Source organism: Fundulus heteroclitus, chromosome 10 (genome assembly GCF_011125445.2).
Source record: "Fundulus heteroclitus isolate FHET01 chromosome 10, MU-UCD_Fhet_4.1, whole genome shotgun sequence".
Taxonomy (NCBI): domain Eukaryota; kingdom Metazoa; phylum Chordata; class Actinopteri; order Cyprinodontiformes; family Fundulidae; genus Fundulus; species Fundulus heteroclitus.
Window position 1 is genome coordinate 29,177,260 of NC_046370.1, and position 6,317 is coordinate 29,183,576.

The window sequence follows — 6,317 nt, forward strand, 5'->3', positions numbered from 1 at the left end:
GCCCTTGGGCTGCACCCATTGTTATGGTCAAGAAAAAAGATGGGAGCTGGAGGTTCTGCGTCGACTATAGAAAATTGAACTCTGTTACTCACAAGGATGCTTTCCCTCTCCCTAGAATTGAAGAAACTTTAACCTCTCTTTCCAAGGCACAGTGGTTTTCCACTTTAGACTTGGCCAGTGGATATTGGCAAGTCGAAGTTGACCCAAAGGATAGGGAAAAGACTGCCTTTACTACACCTTTGGGCCTTTTTGAATTCCAACGCATGCTTACAACAATGTCGTCCATAGTGCTACTGGGTTCGCCCCATCATACCTCATGTTTGGTCGACATCTTAGGCTCCCAGTCGATTTGAGTTTGGGTGTGTTAGACGCGCCACCTCGCCGAGACTTACAGGGATGGGTCTTAGAACACCATCGGAAGTTGTCTCATGCTTATGAGGTAGCCCGGAATAAAATGACTAGTGCAGCAAACAATGAAAAACGCTGTTATGACAAGAAAGCCAAAGCCAGTGCACTTCTCCCTGGGGAACGTGTGTGGGTCCGTGATAGGAACAGACAAGGCCAGGGGAAACTATGCAGTTGGTGGGATCCAGAGCCATTTGTAGTAGTGGGTGTTGTTGGGGACACTGGTCTGGTTTATCGTGTTAAGCCAGAAAAAGGTGGGAAGGAACGAACCCTGCACAGGAATGCTTTGAAGACTTGTATTGCTCCCCCCACCGATACGTCAAGGAAAAAACCCCTGGTTGAAACGCCCGAACTGCCTTTAATGCTCTATTACCCTGTAACTAATGAAGAACCAGGACAAGTACTGCGCCGTTCTACACGTGCTACAAGAGGTCAATGCCCTTCTCGCTATAGAGACTAAAATGTCGGCCGGGACTGGCCTTGTTAAAGTGTGGGGGGGTGTGGTAATGTGGTCTTGTTTTCCTTTAAGTTGATTGCATGTCTTTAACTTTTCTGATTTGGATTTGCTTGTTATAAGTTGGAGTTATTTCCTTTTGGTGTTGCATGTCTTTTTGATTGTTTTGATTTTGAAGGGACCACCCATACCTGGCGACGCCCACCGCGATCACAGGTGTTCTCTATTAACAAAACTGCATGCAGATCCTGAGACAGGCAATAAAGAGAGCTGTGTAGTTGAAGCGGAAAAGACGGAGCCGGATAGATCACAGGTGTGAGAGCGGCAGGACGGCAAGACTGGGGACTGATTGCTGCAGAAATTCGCCCGTGGTCGTGCAGGGTTGATCAGCTGGTGACGGAGAGGACTGCGCCCCCGAGGACTGGTTGCTGCAGAGGTTCGTCCAACTGATTGCTGCCGAGGAACAGACGACCGGGTATTGGAGTGCGAGCAGCCGGATCGCCATCGAGGTGCGCCCGTGGTCGTGCAGGGTTGATCAGCTGGTGACGGAGGGGGTCACGCCCGTGTTCGTGGAGGATCGATCAGAGAGGACTGAGCGACGGGGAGGACCACTCCCCACCTTGGCTAGTTAAGAGACTATTTGTCCTTACCAGACTTTTGTATTGACTCTGCCGCTCCTCACCGCCTTACATGTTTTTATTGATTAATTTTTCTTTTAAAATAAATTGTTAACTCTTACGGCTCGTTTCGTTAAAGCCCTGCCCACAGTCACTGCAGTTCCTATTTTTTTAAAATCACCACTCAGGTGCCACAGATTCGTACCCATACATGTCCGTGTTCCTCCTTTTCTACTCAACAGTTCCGCTTTATCCAGCACCTGCCCTGTTTCATTAGAATCCTACACATATTTAGACATAGAAGCCACATCCTCTGTTTCAGCAGAGTATTTTTCTGCTTCTGTTAAGCCTCTGGAGATAAACACCGCTGTTCTCCAATTTCGATCTGGTTGTTCCTGCATGAGGACAGCACCGAGCCCGTAGGATGGGGCATCGGCCACAACACACGTCTTTGCTGTTAGTGCGGAGGTTGCAAGCACACTATGTGAGCTTACTTTACTTTTAAAACTGAGTAGGTTCTTTAATGGTGTGTGCGAAGTGAGATAAGGGAGAAACTTTTCTAAGTAGTTGGCCATGCCCGTAAGTCTCCTCACGCCTTCAGCTTCTGTTGGCTTGGGCATCTCCCTGATGGCTCTGATCGTATTTGGATCTGGGGACACGCCCTCTGCTGAGACACAGTATCCCCACAAACAGGATCTTGTCTTTTGAGAACTTACATTTTTCATTCAGTATTAGTCCTTCTCTCCTGAGACTCTGTAGCAGTTTATGTTGCCTCTCATTGTTTGGCTGCATGCCTCCTCCAAAAACAACAATGTTATCAGCATGGCAGACTACCCCATCGCACTCCGACAACATATGAGACATGATGTCTGAGCAGAGGAGATCCCAAATGACAGACAGTTGAATGCATACCTGCCAAAAGGGGGAGATGAATGTTGTGAGAAGCTGGCTCTCCTCAGACAATAGAATCTGTCAAAAGCCAGAGGTTGGGTCCTTCACAGCAGTGCACAGATTGGCAGAAGACTGCGAGTTTGGTGTGTTAAGAGAAGAGCTCAACTATGGTCACATACTTGTGGGCATAAGAGATGTTATGCGATAGTTCCGCCTTATCCAACAAAACCAATTAAATATAAACACGAAGACACCATACAATAAGTCAACAAAGATTTTGTTGACAACAAAGATTTTAGTTTTTTAGATAGTATCTTGAAATTTCAGATTTCAGTTTCTTTACAAATCCCAGGTTGCTTTAAGATTGGCCTTCAGCTCACCTGCACTGTTGGTTTTGGTGTCTCTGATTCTCTTTGTAAAAACATTTCATAGCCTCTCTGCGGAGTTGAAGCCAGGTCCAATTCTTAGCCAGTCCCACACAGACATGCCATGGTCATTAAAACCGCTTTTTGGTCATTTTGGCATTGTGGGTAGGTACCCAGTGAAAAAGAATTGAATATACCAACACCAGTAGATAATACGTTTCTCAAAATCATCACTGACTTTGAAGAATTCACACTGGACATCAAGCAACTTGGATTCTGTGCCTCACCACTTTTCTTCCAGAACATGGGGCTTTTATTTCCAATTAAAATGCAAAGTTATATCCATTTGAGCACTTGGAAGGTTCCTGATTTTGTCTCTGGTTTGGGAGTGGCTTAATACCGGGTGAACCTTTTTCACACCATATTTCCCTTCCACTTAATTTTTCATTATTTTCCTGTACAGCTCTGTGTGAGCAGCCTGCTTCTTTATTAACAACCTTTAATGATTCATCTTTCTTGTGGAGGGTATTAGTAACCACCGTCCTGACAACTGTAAAGTCTGATTGGTCACACATTAAAGTCTGGTCCCTGAAAATATTGCCGTGACGCAACAAAGGTTAGGAACCGCTGTTTTAAATTATATGTCCTAACAGGGAGGCATCAGAAGGTACTATGTTGTTTTTGCTGGATCTCTGCTCTGTATTTGATACAGCGGATCATCACATCCTGATGGACAGGAAAGGTGGGGATTATTTATTGGTACTGTACTTAAACTGGTTCAAATGCAATTTGACAGACCAGAACTATTATGTGTGATTCTATGATTATAAAGTAGAGCAAACAAAGAGTAAACATGGAGTACCTCAGGCTCCATTCTTGGGCTGCTTTCATATATGATCCCACTAACTCAGACTATGGGTTAATACATCTAATAAGCAATCTATGTTGATGACATGCAGTTTTACATTTTTTGTCACCACGTGACAATGGCCCACTAAAGTCGTAAAATCAGTGTTTCCAACCTATGGATGAGTGAGAATTTCCTCCGCTCAATGCAGAAAAGACAGGTAATTAATTAGTTTTGGTCCCAATAATGTAATCGAAACTGAACTAGACGTCATGGGCCTAAAGTCCCTATAGCAAGTAAGCAACTTCACACTTGAACTGTAAGAACAATAAATTTGCTTGTCACCACCCTACCTATTGCATAGAATAAATGGTTTCTTATTTGTTTCTTATTTGTGTGGAGTTTCCTGCATCTTTCCTCCGTGTTAGTATTTATTTAAATGTCTTCACACAATATATTTATAGTTTCACTCTTCTGTGGTGTTTTTTGCATTAGGTTGTTTACTATTATGGGTGCACACATTTAGTAAACACCTTTTGTTTATTTCAGTCATTAACTACTCTGTTTTGTTGAGTTTGAAGGACTGGCTGGGGGAGAGGACCATAGACATTATATGTGTAGACGCCTCGTCGGGCGGGTTCTGCTTATGCTGCGGATGCGTCAGAGCGTCCGCCATGTTGAATGTGGCAAATCTGCAGTTAGACTCAGTCACTTAAACAGTATCAGAGGGACTTTAATCTCAGAATATACTTTATATTCGTAATATTTTTATTTTGTAATATTACAAGTTAATTTTCGTATCCCTTTTGGCTTCATTCTCCAGACTTTATTCTCATAAAGAATAAAAATAATTATAAGAGTCTAACCTGGCCCTATTACTCCAGGACTAAGATAGTTCTGCAAACTGACTATTCTGGAAATGTACCCCCTTAATTGTCATAATATGACGTTTTTCTCATATTACCACTTTTGTCTTTTGTATATATATATATATATATGTAACCCAGGCTTTCCCTCTTTAAACCTGCAGCTGGTAGAAGACACCCTATGGACTCTGCGTTGTGTTTTCTTTTGGGTGAAGGTGGGATGTGTTCCGTGCAGAAGAGGAACTGGACACAGGGCTCTTAGTTGTGGGGAGACCTTGGCGCGTTTATTTCGTCCACCTTACAGGCAGTAAACACACTGTCAGCATTCAAACATTTTCTTTTTTACAAAATATTCAAACATCACAAATACAAAATGCAATTTGTATTTAACTGGCAAACTGACCAAATAGAAATAGCTCCATATTAATGTAAAATATATTTTACACCGGGCTAGCAGAGCTGCTGCTTACCTTACAGGCAGTAAACACACTGTAAGGAATACAGCGTTCGCGCACAAAAAATCCCCTGCACTACGGTGTCCCCAGCAGGACAAACATGTTAGAATTGCGGTAGTGCCAGGAATTGCAGAAAACAGCACCCCCTTTTGGAACATTTATGCACCGCTTTACATCTACCCCTTCTTTATTTGATGGCGTCTCTGCCATCAAACAAAACAGAACATGAAAAGAATTAACTGAAAGAGCCCTAAACAGGCTTTTCATCAACAATAAAATGTACTGCTCAGATTTATCTTGTATGATATGTATGGTTGTGTGTCTTTGAGTGTTTATGTGTGTCTTTGAGCTCTCTTGGCCTTTTCCCTCTGCCACAGCTTCCATCCTCTTTCTATCTTCTGCTGCTCCTCTTCTGTTTTTGTGACCCTTTCTTCATACGACAACTTTTTGGGAGGACGTCTGGCCCGGGGTGGGTTTTTTCTTGGAATCCCACTGCTCTGCAGTGAATCTGAAATGCCATGGGATGCATTTTCTCCTGCCTTATCCCCTTCCTCTTGGCTGGCTTGTTTGTCGTTTTGGTTCATTTCTCCAAGCTGCAGAGATGGTCCAGTTTCCTCCATGCTGACTGCCTCTGCATTCTGTTGCAGGTCTGTTTCTAACCTTGTCTCATTCAGATCTAAATCTGATTCCTCCTCCTCAGCTGTAGGTTTGTCCTCCTCCTCTACCGGGATAAACATGCACTGGGTAAGAAGGTTTCTGTGAACCACTCTTTCTGGGCCACCATCCTCCGGTTGTACCACATACACTGGTATTTCAGGCTGTTTCTTCACCACAATATATGGACATGGCTCCCACTTGTCTCCGAGCTTCTGTCGTCCTTCCACATGACATATTTTGACCAGCACCCGGTCCCCTGGGCTGAACACTTGATCATTTGCTTTTTGATCATAGTACTTCTTTTGTTGTTCCTTGGCAATCCTAGAACTGTGATTAGCCTGTGCATAAGCCTCCAGCAGGCAGTCATGGAGTGTCTGCACATAGTCACTGTAGCCCGCTTGGTTACTTGAGGTTGAGGTCCCAAACACCAGATCCACTGGAAGTCTGGGATGTCTCCCAAACATTAAATAGTATGGAGTGTATCCAGTTGAGTCATGTTTTGTGCAGTTGTAAGCATGGGTCATGGCATCCACATATTCATGCCACCTGGGCTTTAGGTGAGGTGGCAGAGTTCCCAGCATATTCATTAGGGTCCGGTTGAACCTTTCAGTGGTCCCATTGCCCTGTGGGTGATATGGAGTGGTGTGAGTCTTAGTGATGCCAGTGATCTTGCATAGTTCTTTTACAATTGCACTCTCAAAATTGCGTCCTTGATCTGCATGGAGCTTTACTGGAAAACCGAACCGGCAGAAGAAATTCT

At 43.9% G+C, this 6,317-nt stretch overlaps 1 long non-coding RNA gene across 1 annotated transcript; it reads right to left on the bottom strand.

Annotated features, from left to right (window-relative positions):
* Positions 1-4,648: 4,648 nt before the first annotated feature.
* On the bottom strand, positions 4,649-5,246 carry LOC118564402. Its single transcript, XR_004931839.1, has 2 exons — positions 4,916-5,246; positions 4,649-4,742 (listed from the first exon to the last, which is right to left on the bottom strand). It is a non-coding gene; the product is annotated as an uncharacterized LOC118564402 (long non-coding RNA).
* Positions 5,247-6,317: the final 1,071 nt, after the last annotated feature.